Source organism: Euprymna scolopes, chromosome 6 (genome assembly GCF_053919585.1).
Source record: "Euprymna scolopes isolate OS-2025 chromosome 6, ASM5391958v1, whole genome shotgun sequence".
In the NCBI taxonomy this organism is placed as follows: Eukaryota; Metazoa; Mollusca; class Cephalopoda; order Sepiida; family Sepiolidae; genus Euprymna; species Euprymna scolopes.
In genome coordinates this window covers 22857130-22871908 of record NC_136487.1, presented here as the reverse complement: position 1 = coordinate 22871908, position 14779 = coordinate 22857130, and the positions used below count along the sequence as shown (strand labels likewise).

General features: G+C 35.1%; 1 protein-coding gene across 2 annotated transcripts in view; it reads right to left on the bottom strand.

Moving 5' to 3' along the window:
- Positions 1-9265, bottom strand: part of LOC145277566 (protein-lysine N-methyltransferase SMYD4-like) — a 36399-nt gene extending 27134 nt beyond the window's left edge. The window contains exon 1 of one of the 2 annotated variants that reach the window (XM_080129051.1): positions 9087-9265. The gene's annotated coding sequence lies outside the window, so the exon portion shown is untranslated. Of the gene's footprint in view, positions 1-6853; positions 8047-9086 lie in introns of those variants that run through there. The other variant, XM_080129052.1, reaches the window with a different exon arrangement.
- Between the last annotated feature and the right edge of the window lie 5514 nt (positions 9266-14779).

Here is a 14779-nt window from a genome sequence, read left to right as displayed (position 1 = left end):
TTTCTTATTTTATTTTCTTATATATTTTTTAGCCATTATTGTTTTTTCTGTCTCTTCTCTCTTTTATCCGCATCATGTTACCCCCCCCCCGTAAATTTCTACATGTAATATGTTCTTACTTGTGTCAGGTGGTCAGGTAGCATGTCCATGATATTTCAGGATGTCATCCTCTTGTTAGGCGTGTGTTTGACTTTCAAACGTGCGTGGTGGATCTTATTGCATATCAAGCTATTCCGCAGAATTTGGAATCGATTTTATTTGTTCCAAATGTATTAGCACTCAATATTATTTTCTTTTTGTTTTTTAACTTTAAACAAAATTGCCAATATATCGATTTTCATCAATGTTGTGAATCCTTTGTCAAATTTTGTGAAACTTTGACATGATCCCTGGCTTTGGTAAGGCCATTTTGAATGGCGATAGCATTTTTGTGTATCGTCAAGAACCACTAATGGATATAAATTGTCTATGAAAGTTATCTTAGAACAAAAGAAGAAAATGAAGAATATTAAATGGACATACAAACATATTAAAATGGAAATAAATGAAACATTTAACAAATATTAGGGTCACCTGCTAGCAAGTGCTAACTTAACATGAACAAAGTTTTGTAAATGAATAAAAAAAAACATGATTAAATCACAAAGCATTTAACTACAAGTTTACAAGAACATAAGTCTTTTTTAGTCAAAATATGGGAAAGTTTATTCAACTTGTGTTTTTGGCAGAAAAATGTTTCTTGAATAAGCATGTGTAAGTAATAGACAATATGGCACCGTGTGTATTAGTTTACCTTAAGTTATTCATTTTTTTTTTTTTTTTTTCAAACAATAAAGCAAAGCAATGGATGGAAAATTAAAACTGGAAAATAAAAAATTCTAGTTAGAAACTTTATATCATTTATAAACTAAATCTATATAATATAGCAAAACTCTAGCCAGACTCATGAGTCATAGAGACGACAAAGCATGTGCCTGTGGATGAAAATATTTTTTTACATACTACTAAAACTTTGGAACTAGTTTATATCATGTTACTGTAGAGGATTGGATAACATCACATTCTTTATGAGATTTTCCATTTTCAAATAAATATAAACAAATAATTCTTCATTAGATCAGAACATTCATTCCTAAATGAGACATACGAGGTGTCTTCAATAAGTTTCCAGACTTTTTTTCGTATGGGCACTTTTATGGATAGTACACACTATAAACTCTAGTCCCCTTTGAAGTAATCTCCTCCGGCTGCAATGCACTTGTTGTAGTGTTCCAACAACTTCTGGAAGGCGCCATGGAAGTCCTCGTGTGTGAGTGTGTCAGTGACCCTCGTCACAGCCTCTTTCATCACTTCAATTACCTCATAACAACAGCTTCTAAGGTTTTCTTTGAGCTTACGTAATAACCAAACGTCATAGGGAGCAAAGTCTGGACGATAGGGAAGGTGAGGAACTGTCTTTATACCCATATTGGTCAAATAGTCTATGACAAGGATGGAGTTGTGGACTGGTGCATTAATGCAAATCTTCCGCATCTTCAGTTCTTTGCGAATAATTGTGTGTACAGTTCCCACACTGACATCAAACTTTGCACTTATTATCCCTATAGATACATGACAGTCCTTATCCATGAAATTCTTTATTTGGCCAATCAACTCTGGTGTTCTGACTTTCCTACTCCTCCCACACCTCTCATTATTCCTCACAGACTCCCTGCCTTTCTTGAATCTCTTATACCACTAAAAAACTGATGCTCAATTCATGCAAGATGGTCCAAAAACAGTCTGAAGTATTTCATACGTTTTTGTGGCATTTTTTCCAAATTTAAAACAAAATTTTATTGCATATCGTTCTTTTAAACTGTTCTCATGTCCAGATTGTATTTTGAAAATTTGCTGTGATAATCAGGCTTTGTTAGGGTGTATTTCAATTCCTGTTGTAGCTTTTTATTTGAACCTGAAATTATAAAAATTTGTCCGTCATCTCATAAGATGTATAGCAATAACATACTAAATTTTCAAGAGTCTATAACAATTTTAAATGCCTGTACAAAAAAAAAAAAAAGTCTGGAAACTTATTGAAGGCACCTTGAAGTATTCTTTCTTCACCTACCCCTGCTTTTTTTTTTTTTTTTTTTTTTTTTTTTACACAGTGATCACCACTTATCAAGGCCCGGAAGCCACTCAGGGATAAGGGTTATTGCAAGTACATTACGTTAGTGTGGAGATTTGATGAAGTGTTTACTTAAGGGGGCGGTTCATTAGAAATTTGTTAACATTGGACTTGAACACATCCAAGTTGTAGTCCGGTGGGAAGCAGGCAGACGGAACAGAGTTCCACAGGCGTGCAGTTCTAAGAAAGAAGCTTTGTTCATGGAATCCGCGTTTTGATTTAGGCACAGATATAGAGTGGGGGAAATTTTTCACAGTGGATTCAGCTAGACGGGTGTTTTTTGTGAAAGATTGGCGAGGGGGGACCAGAGATTGGAGCTCAGATGAGCACCTGCCATGGAAATAACGATAAAACAAGGATAGGCTCGCAACGTCTCTTCTGTGGGAGAGAGGTTGCAGGGTAGAGAAAAGGGCATCCCCCACTAAGCCATGAAGTCTATTTTGTACTCGGTCAAGGCAGGATAGGCTGTTTTTAGCAGCTCCTGCCCAGATATGGCAACAGTATTCCATCCTTGGACGTACTTGGCTTTTATATAGATAGAGAATTGCATCAGTAGTGAGATATCTTCTGGAGCGGTAGAAGGATCCCACCATCTTTCCAGCGACCTTGGCAACAGACTTGATGTACGTGTTCTATTTAAGATCAGGAGTAAAGGTCAAACCCAGAAGTTTGTCAAAACATGGGGTCTCACCCAGACGAGAGTCATCCATCACAATTGATGCCAGATGGGGATCAGAGCGTTGATGATGTAAGGATAGGAGTTTGGTTTTGGATGCATTAAAGGTAACCAGCCACATCTTCCACCACTGAACCACGCGCTCGAGATCAGAGGAGAGAGAATCAGAAAGAACTTTGTGATTTACAGCCTTTGATGTGTTGCCGTAGATGGTCGTGTCATCAGCATAGATGTCAACGAATGATTTAAGTATGTGTTTAGGGAGGTCATTGATGTAGATCAGGAAGAGAGTTGGGCCCAGGATTGACCCCTGAGGGACTTGGGTCTTTTGGGTGCATTGGCTGGAGAACTCTTTTTTGTTGTTTGATTTTTCCATCCTTTTATAGACGTTTCTAAGCTTGTTACATTGTGGGTTTAAAACGATTTTCATTGATTGAAAATATTTTGAGTTAAAATGTTCCTGTGAAAACTCTAACTTGCTTTTGGAAGCAAAGAGAAGAACCTATCCCAATGAAACAGAAAAAAAAGAGGGTGGCTAATCAAGCCATCACATTTTGGCGTTCGTTCGAATTGCATCTCAATTTCACTACAATACCATCTCTGCACAAAATCGTTTTCTTTAAATAGCATTTATTTACTAAACAAAATTTTGGAAAATTTTTATTTGTTCATCCTTAAAATGAAGCTAAAAATTTCATTTAAAATTCATTATTTTGGTAAAAAAAAAGCTTAAAAACTTTCATTAATTTATTATTGTATATAAAATATGTTGAAAAATTAGCCACAACTTTCATTGTGAAGATTCTTATTTCTTATTGTAGGGAAATTTGAAAATTGAAAAATTTCAACTGAAACAAATGGTATCTACTGAAATGGCATGTCGCAGTAATGGAAATATCCAAAAATTATGAAAAACGATGAGGTAGAAAATTAAATATTAATGAAGAAAGTTTTCAAAGACAATTAGCAAAAATTAAGTTTTGCTAAATTGGCCTAAGATTTTCAGTTTTCAGGAAATAATTACCTCCCTTTTATACTATTAGAACTGTCCGTTTTTTTTTTTTTTTTTTTTTTTTTTTTTTTTTTGCAAAACTCAATATATATATATCAAATTTTTCACCCGTCCATAGTGTCTGTCTTTTGGACCCCCTCTCCACCCCTAAACTGACATCATGTCTCATCTTGCTGCAGTAAGAAGCTGGAGGTAAATAATTTTGCATCAAACTTGCAGGCTTGATAAATATGTAACCCAATCGTAAAATCACATCAATTATCAAACTGTAACATTAAAATTATAAGGTAAAATAAAACTTGTAATTGTTTTTTACCAAATGCCCCATGCAGGTAGGATGTGACACAACGTTATTTTAATGTGAGGGAATCCAGCTCCTTTTAATGAACTCTGCTCGGGATTTTTATCCTGGGCCCCCAAAATCAACATAGATTAGACCATTCCTGCAATGATCCGATCGCTGTTGATTTTGTAGTGGGAGTTTAGTTCTGTGCAATTTTAGGAGGTCCACCCTCCCAGGCATTGCCTTCTCTCTTTGAGAAAGGGTTAGTTTATTACTAATCGTCCGAGACGCCCTTACTGGGGAATGTCGACGGGGCTGCCCAGGCACTTTTTTGTAGGTTAGAGTGCTTCTCCTCGCTGACTTCTCAATCTCACTTTCCGACCTGGTGTCAAAGTTCTTGCAGTGGGAGAAAACTAAAAACCTTTTAATGATTAGAGTTTCTATTTACTTGGATCCCCATGAGGACAAAGTTAGACACAGGGTCGATTTTTAATGTGGGAAAATTCAGCTCCTCCAAAAGGGGCACTCTTGTTTAGAACAAAAAGAAAAATTGCCTCAATCCAGAAGGATTTCTATTTCACTAACAGAGGATAGAATAGACTATAGCACCAGAACAGATACTACACTTTGCAAAATTATTCATTTGAAAAAATTTGCAATAATTATAAAATAATCATAAATTAAATTAGGCACAAGGCCATTCAAAAGTGTGGGGAAGGATTTATGGTCATTCTTGTCCCTATACCCAATATTTGTGTAACATTTTCCTAGCTAGAATCTTTAATCGCCATAATACCATATTCATTCTAATGGTAGTTCTACTTAAGATTCACGTTTTTTTTTTGTTTTTTGTTTTTAATAAATATATATACATGAATAAATCGTTTTTATTAAGAATAATTTTATTTTATCATGGAGTGAGGGGGGGGGATAAAAAAAAGTGCTAGTAAGAGCCTTCCAACCCTCAATGATAAAAGTTATTTGCATAAATTCGTCTGTCTCTTTAGCATCTTCAGGAGACACGTGAAGAAATGAGGTACAAAAATGCCAAGAACAGAGTTTTCTTTACTCTTCATCTTTTCTAGAGTGTTCAAATTAATTGTTAAACAGGAATATTTGTAAACTTTTTTTTTTTGGCCTCCTTTAGGGTAGGAGCAAAGTGCAGTATTTGTTCTGAAACTGTACATTTCATATTTTCTGTCCTCGGTCAGTGTGTGGAAAATCGTTCTAAACTGGGGCAGTTTTTGTCTCAATCTAGAGTAGAGAGCTGGATTTTTCCTACATTAAAACCCAACCTTGTGTCCAACTTTGTCCTTGTGGGGAGACAAACAAATAGGGAGTCACTGTCAAAACTCCATGTTTTTTTTGTTTTTTTTCTCACATCTGCTGACCTGTTGGGTTAGAAGCTGGTTCGTTAAAGTAAAAAGTAAATGGGGGGGGGCAAATGCTGAACTTAGTCATTTTTTTTAATGCCTCGTTCACTGTGCACTCACGGGGGACTATGCTTCAATTGTTTTTCTTTCCTCCATGCAAATTTCGACCTGTTAACCTTGTGTCCATGAATAAAAGAAACATTTTTTTTTTACTTTATTTTAATGTGAGATTTGAGGACATGCGTTGCATGAGAAGGATACGATCGATATTTAATGTGAGTGTTAAGAACAAATTTAAATCTGCTGACCTCAAAGGAATATTTGTGCAGAATATAAAACTTTGGTTGTTCATATTGGAAAAATGGATGAAAGTGCTTGGGTTAGTAGATGTATAACAGTTGAGGTAGCAGGGTCAGTTGGTATGGAAAGGTAAAGTAAAACATGGAAGAAAGTGATAAGGTGGGATTTGACAGAAAGAGGGATAAATAAGAACCTGGCCGAAGATAGGTCACTTTAGAAGTCTATTTCTAAAAGCAGTCCAATGTGTGCCGTCATGTAAAACAGATGGTAAACTGTTAAAGATGTCAATCAGTTTGAGACTTTCAGAACATTTTTTTTTTTTTTGCTAATGAGTTACCATTTATCAAAGTCAAAAGCCACTAGAGCAGGGTTTCCCAATATGGGCCCTATAGAGCCCTCAGGCTCCGTGAGTGAGGCTGAAAGGTTTCACAAGCCCTTCCTTAAAGAGGACCAAATGCTTTATATGGAAAAATTAAATGACTACAAACATTTAATTTTGGATCTTTTTTACTGGAATGAGATATGATATGTAACTGCAGGTGTAAATAGTTTTAGGATGGTTCATGAAAAAGTAAATAAAATAAAAAATTAACAAAAATGCAACAATTTTTTTATTAATAAAAACAAAAAAATGGTTGTAAAAACACACAGGAACAACTAATTAACAAGTATAAGTTAAAATTTGAAATTAATGTTTTTCATATTTATTTTAGAAATTATCTTGTTAGTGCTCAGTGAAAAACCCTTTGCCCTGCTCAGAGGCTCCATAGTGCCCTGAAGTTTGGGAAACCTCTGCACTAGAGGATAATGCTTAATGAAATGGATTTTCAGTTGAATGGTAAATATTATGAGGGAATTGTGAATGGAATGAATAAAATTTGATGACTTATGAGGACGGTTTATAACAAGTGTTTATTGATTTAAAGATGACCATGTTGCAGCCGATAGGGAAGCAATCTTGTGACAACGTGTTCTGAAGATGGGACATGCTTTATCTATATGAAAAAAAATTGCAATAGAAAATAATTAACTTGCATACCTTTAAGAAAACTGCAGGTTTGAGCCGTCGTTTGTTAATTCCTTATAACATGAAAGAAAGGCGATTTATTTTTATGCTTTTAATCATATCAACTGCCTCGGTCCCTAGCGTTTTCACCTCGGCACCAAAATCAACAGTCTAGACTATTCTTGTGACATTTTCCCTGTTGATTGCAGCATATTGCTGGTTCTGTGCAGTTCTAGGAGGTCCACTTTCCCAGGCTTTGCTTTTCCTTTAGTTTATTGCTAATCACCTGAGGCACCCCTTCCGGGAATGCCAAGCATTTTTTGCAAGTCAGAGTACTCCTCCTTGGAGTTGCTGTCTTTTCAGTCCCACTTTCTGACGTTAGCATCTAATCTACCTGCAATGGGAGGGAAATAAATGCTACTCGTCGCCACTGTTATTATAATAAAATTGTTTATTCAATTATCTGTACCGTTGGTGTAGCTTGAAGAAAGTTGGACTGTGTCTGAGTGAAAAAATGAGGAGTTAGAAAGTTCATTGTGTTGCCAAAAGTCTGTGAGCAACTATCTTAAAGCAAAGAGAGTCGGTGTATGGGCGTCCAGTGGACAAAGACAGGAAAGAGAATTGGAGCGTCTTTCCTTGATGCTTTCAAGCATCTCTCTGGTGATTGACGGTGATTCCCAAAAGGATTGAAGTAGATCTTGGGGTTGATGAAATAAATGCAAGCTGAGTGGTTAGCATGTTAGCAAATAACGTAACAGGGAAATTTCTATGAGAGAGAAAAGAAGTCATTATTTATAACTGTTGACGACTGCAATTTTGATTTGGAAGTAGAGGGATCCTATTACAATGCATTAGGTTCGAAAATCTTTACAGCTTCTAAGTTGGGGCTCATTTTACAATGAATTTACGTTGAAAACGAGACCTGTGCAGACCCACAAGCATTCCCAAGCAGAGGTACCCGAGGTGATTAGCAATAAACTAATCCCTTCTCAAAAAGAGAAGGCAAAGCCTGGGAGGATGGATCTCCTAGAACTGCACAGAACCGGGAACAGAAGTGCCACGTTCAGATCCTGTTGTTTTCATAATCCTACTTTCACTATGTTTGTTGGATGCTGGTAACTGTCACGTGGTCGCTTTTGTAAGTAACTGATTCTAGAAATAGAATCGAACTGGTTAAAATCTACATGTTCAATGCAGATTCCAACGTATTTTTGTTTTTTTGTTTTTTGTAACTTGTTATACATTTTTCAGTATCATTTTATTTATTTATTTTTAAATGGTCACATAGATAACTCTTGATAAAAAAAAAAAGATAAAATCATTCAAAATTAAGTAAAAAAATAATTCTTTCCTCGGACTGCTAGACTTTGGAATTCCCTCCCGGTTTCCTACTTTCCTGTCTGTACTAATCTATCTCCTGTTAGACACGATCGCAAATAGTAGGCCGTTACGTTGCAATGTGCCTTGTTTGGAGCGAAAAAGTGTGTGTGTATTATATTTTTAAAACATATATATATATATATATATATATAGTGAGGAGCGCTGACTGTCGCCTCGGCGGTCGAGTTTCAATCTTGGCTTGAGGTAGTTGCTAGTCTAGCCGCACTGATGAGCTGCGATACAGCGAAACAGTACTGTATGTGGACGACTATATATATATATATATATATATATATATATATATATATATATATATATATATATATATATATATATATATCAATGGCCAAATAGTAAACTCTCAAAAGAGGTTCGTTGGAAACTAATAAGAATAATATAGTAAGGAAAAAATGGATAAATGTGATTTTTACCATAAAAAGACTTATTGCAGAAACACAGAGAAACTGAATACGGAGTGTAGGTGGGGGGGGGGATAAAACTTATCAGTTTTCTTTTTGTTTAAACCAGGTGAGTGGGGGGAAATCTTTTAAATACACAACCCGGACAAAATATTTTATTCTTTTCAAGTCAAATATATCTTTCTTTTCTTTATGTACTGTTTTTTTTTTTTTTTTTTTTTTTTCCTCTCGTAAGTTCGTTTGGTAACCTTAGGCGAAGAACAGGATTTGCGTTAAAAAAAATAAATAAAAAATAAAAATTTAACACCTGAAATTTAACCTTTTTCTTTCTTTTTTCTTTTTTTTCTTCCCCCCCCACACACACAACAGAATTTATGGAATGGAATTAAAATTAGTAAATTAATAAATAACTAAAACACAAGTAGTGAAAAATTGTGCCAAAAAACCAAAAGGAATGCTTGTCTTACCTTTGGATGAAAGAAGTAAAACAAAATCACTTTGGTTTAGAACAGTGTAGGCGCCCCTCCTCACTTCGAGACGCACCCGCGGGTAGCGAGGCTTGGGGAAATAGACTGTGAGACAGAGGGGGTGCAGAGAGAAAGATGTTCTAAGATTATATTTCGGGTTGCCCGTTTACTATTTTGGTAGTAGGATCACGTGTCCATTTCTGTTATAAGCGCGCAGACATTCTTCATATATATATATATATATATATATATATATATATATATATATATATATATATATATATATATATATATATAGCTTGAAGCTTCATTTTTTATCTTTATAACATTTTTGTTCTTTCTTTTTTTTTATTTCACTTTTTTCTTTTTCTATTCTTTTCCTCTCCTCTTCTTCATCTCTTTCACTTTCTCCTTCTTTTTCTTATTACCATTTTTTTTTTCGTTCTTGATATTACAAACAACCCTCTTTTACCAACTAGATATGTACCTCCTCTAAAATTACTCAAGAAGTGACTAATAACTTTGGCTGAAATGGTCGTTCACGGCTGACACTCCATTGAACCATTTAATAATTGCAAGGACACGAAAATATTTCCAAAGAAATCAAAAATTGAGCTAAACAAAAAACAAAAGAAACTGAAACTTACAAGCTCCCTCTACCGTGCTATTAAATTATTTACACTAGAGAGTATCCTATATTTTTACAAAGTCACAATTCACTCATGCGTGGAGAATTGTTGACACATTTGGACTGGTGCATTTACTACTAGTTTCTCATTCTTTGATAGGGTCCAAAAAGGAGTCTCAAATCTAATAGGTTCTGTCTGTACTGTTGGCCATGCTTCAACCTCTACCCTATCATTGCAAATGGTGCATCATCCCTGTATCTATTTTACTACAGGGTGTCCAAAAAGTCACTGAAAGGTTTTGAACTTAAATAGATTCTATATTTTTTGATAATATCTTTCTGTAATTTCAACACAATCCGACTAAGATATTGGGAAATTAAAAAAAAAAAATGCCAAATTCAAACACTCTTTATTCATGAAAAATAATGTCTTTTAAACGTTGCCCATTTTCAGCATATTTGTTCCTCTTTCCAAACATTATTCCTGACAGATTGCAGAATCTCTGGATTGTGATTTAACTCCCTTATTTCGTTCCACGAGCTGGCAGACCTCGAAACGACAAACCCCAAACCCTGCAAGAATTAAAGGAAAACATCAGGAACGAAATAAGGGAGTTAAATCGCTATCCAGAGATTCTGCAATCTGTCAGGAATAATGTTTTGGAAAAAGCACAAATATGCGAAGCTTATTATTTTTTCATGAATAGAGATTGTTTGAATTTTACATTTTTTTTAACAAAGATTTTCCCAATGTCTCAGATTGTGTTATAGAAAGATATCATCAAAAATAAAGAATCTATTTAAGTTCAAAACCCTTCAGTGACTTTTTGGACACCCTGTACCTTAATAGAATGTACTTTGATGAAGTCACAGCACTTGTGTCCTCTCGACATACATACTCTTGACTGACAAACAGCAAAATTCCACCCTTTCACCGTTGAGTTCCTTAGATACCGAAAAGCCTTCTATTCTAATAGTTTCTTTCTTCAGATTGCTAGACTTTGAATTTTTTTCCTCGTTTCCTGTTTCCATGATTGCATTAACCTGCAGAAATTAAAATACAATATGAACAGACATCTCGCTTCTGAACTTCCTACAATTCCCTGTTAGATATGATCCCAAATTGTAACCCCTTACATTCCAAGTTTTTTTTTGGTTTTTTAATTACATTTTCACTCCAAACAAGGCAAATTGCCACTTTGGTGTAGGGGGCTACTATCAGGGGCAACAACTACTGGGGTACTATGTAGGGATTTGGGCAGCAAGATGTCGATTCACGTTACACTTGAACTTCTGCACATCAGTACTATTGGGGAAGCAGGGACCTGGAATGGATTTCCAAAGTCTAGCGGTTCTGGGGAAGAAACTATTGGAGTAGAAAGATCTTTTACATCTAGGGATCTCTACAGTTTGGGGGTGGGATTTAGCAGCCTGTCGGGTTTGTCGAGGGTGCTCACGTCGTGGGGCACAAGTGATTGCAGTTCGTCAGAGCATTCACCACTAAAATACTTGTAAAAAAGGCAGAGGGATGAAACATTTCGTCGATGGGACAGAGGCTGAAGCTTAGATGCCAGTTCAGGGCCTATTAGGTTTGCGACTCTCTTTTGAACCTTGTCAAGGAGCGAGAGACTAGTAGCAGATGCACCAGCCCAAATGTGACAGCAGTACTCCATACATGGGCGAATGGTGGCCTTATAGAGGTACAGGATACTTTCGGGTGTTAGTAGTTGTCTAGCACGGTAGAGAGAGCCCACCTTTCTTGCAGCGGTCCTGGCAATGCCTTCAATGTAATTGTTTCAGCTCATGTTTCTTGTGAACGTTAAGCCAAGGAGTTTGAAAGATGTACTCTCAGATAAAGAGTCGTTGGCCATTGCTATAGGTGGTAGAGAGGGTTTCTTGTAATTATTGAATGAAACCAGTTTAGTTTTGGCGGCATTGAACGTGACCAACCATTTTTGACCCCATTTCACTACTGATTGGAGTTCTTCCTCTAGTGTTTCTCCCATTTCTTTAGAAATGTGTTCATTCGTCTTTCTGTCATGCCTGTTATAGAGTGTAGTGTCATCAGCATATATACCCATCTCAGAGGCAATTTTGTCGGGGAGGTTATTTATGAATATCAGGAACAATAGAGGTCCAAGGATAGACCCCTGGGGCACTCCCGCATTTATATCATATTGTTTAGATGTACGACCGTCGAGGACAACCTGGATTTTTCTCTTATCTAAGAAAGATTTAATTATGCTAAGTATTCTACCAGTGATACCGTATGATTTAATTTTTCTGAGGAGACCCTCATGCCATACCCTGTCAAAAGCCTTAGATATATCTAGAGCTACTGCTCTGCCCTCCCCCGCTTTGTCCAGTGAATGGTATATACTTCAGAGATTACAGTGAGGATGTCTGCTATGGAACGGGCTTGTCTAAATTCATATTGTTGGTCAATCAGAAGTTTAGCATCTGTAAGGTGATGGACTAGAGCATGGTTGATTAAGGTCTCAAATATTTTAGCAAAAAGTGGGAGGAGGCTAATGGGGCGATAATTTGATGGGTCAGTCCTTTCGCCAGAATTCTTGAATACTGGTACCACAGGAGCAGTTTTCGAACAGCCTGGAAAGCAAGCTTCATTAAGGCATTTGTTGTAGAGTTTAGAGAGAACTGGAGCTACTTCGGCTGAGCATTTTTTTAATAGCACAGCTGGGATGAGATCGGGTCCACATGCTTTTGAAGTGTCAAGGTTTTTTATGATAGCATGCACCTGAGCAGGGGTGATTTTCAGATCGTCTAGCGTGGTATCTGTCTGCATAGGAAAGTCAGGTAGGGGGTGGTTGGAAGGGTCCAGTGTGGAGTTTGAGGCAAACCGACTGGCAAGCATGTTAGCCTTCTCGGTTGCTGAGGAGACAACCTCGTGAAGTGGCAATATGCCTTGTTTGGAGTGAAAAAGAATAAAAAATATAGAGTAATTTTAATTCTGTTATGATTTTGCTTATAACTTCACACAAATTAGAGATAAAATATTTTAGCTTGAGGATTTAGGTGTCCGAAGAGACTCCTTTCTAAGAAAAAAAAAAATATTTATTATTTCTCTATCTTTCTCTTTCTATATATATACGTGAAGAAAAATATATATGACCTGTTGGGTCACCCATTGAGTTTTTGGATTACATTATTTAAATCGGGAAAATGTTAGTCTTCAAAGTCAGTTATATATATATATATATTTTATTTTTTATCCGTTTTTTTTCTCTTTTCCACTTTTCTCGCACCCCTCCCCTGACATCATTCATTCTTTCATTCCACCATAATCAAACTTTTCTGTAAAGTCTGAGGAGGCTACATAACGGCCAAAAACGGTCGCGTAGCTGAAACAATAATGTAACTAAACAGAAAAAAAACGGTAATAAAAAAAATAATAATAAAAAATAAAACGCATATTTGCTCTACAAAAGTATTGAGCACTTTCTTCAGGTTTTTATCAATTACCATTTCTACTAAATATATATATATATATATATATATATATATATATGATTAGTTTTTTTGGAAAAAGAATTCCAGCAGAGTGCTCAATTAAAAGGAAAATCCAAATTTTAAGAGCGTACTTATATTTTGTGTACAGAAAGTTGTTAGTTGAGACAGGTCATTGGTACCGTCGGTTTCAAGCCCGATAATAAGGCCCGTTTAAGGTATCCTTATCGAGCTCTCTTCAGCCAATATTCGTCTATCTTATAACCGGAAGTGTGAAGTATATATACCTCGCGAATCCACGTTCAAATCTCGTTTTGTTTAATCCCCCCCTTTTTTTTTTTTTTTTTTTATCTATCTATATATATATCTATATCTATATATATATATATATATATATATATATATATATATATATATATATATATATATATATATATCGGGTAATGTAATACCTAATTTTCAACTTTGAATTATTTAAATTTAAGATCTAATTTCGAAAAAATGTTTTTTTTTTTATATGAATCGATTTTAATTTGAACCCCATTTAATTTTAAAATCTCTTTCCTTATGTATAAAAACTTTAAAATCTGTATTGGTATCGGTTAAAAACTTAAAAATTCGTTTAATTATATCGAACATTTAAAAATTTCCAAAAATACGTTTAAAGTTTAAAAAAATATATTTTTAATTATATCGAATCACGTTTAAAAATTTCGAAATACGTTTAAAAATTATTTTCTAAAAACCCAAATCTTTCAAGGTTGGGAAGTGAGTATTTATCTATCCTAAGTGATTTCCCTAGTTTATTAACATTATTATATTTTTCTATAGTTTTAAATTCGAAATAGATTATAAATTACATTTATAAAATATAATTTTTTTTTTTTTTTTATATATATATATATATGACATTAATTAAAAATCTATAATATAATTGCGATTAAAATCCAAGTTTACCGACTAATTATTTATGTATTTACAATTTTTTTCCTTATATATATATATATATATATAAAAACAACATCTAAGTGTTGTTCTTTTCATTGATCCAATTTATTAGGAGACCCTTCCTTCTATGTATGCAACTTTTCAAAGCTTCACTCCTCACATTTAAACATTTTATTTTTGGGTCATGAATGGACCGGAGGATGTAGTATTTCTCTGCGTTACAGAGTGAGCATTGACTTAATTCCGGGACGTATGCTGGTTTATGCTCTATTTTTCTCCATTTTATGGAAAAGGGTGTATTTTTTTCTTTAAGCTCCCACACGCGGGTAGCTAATGCTGTATTCATCCTTGTTTTAGCTCTAAAGGAGCTCATATGTGCATAATATCTTTGTTTAAATTGGCCTTTTGTCATACCTATATATATTTCCGGTATATTTGTGGATTGTTCCGTTACTGTGGCCTCATAGACAAGGGATTCAGCTTTACAATTACCCTCCAATGGACAGCTATTTTTGGTCCTGCAAGAGCAGCCTGCGTTATCTATCTTTTTTGGTTCTTTGGATATTATCGACTTTATTGATGGAGCTGTCGAGTAACTAACTTTCACCGTGTTTCTATTAAAAAGTTTATGTAGTCTATGTGTTCTTGG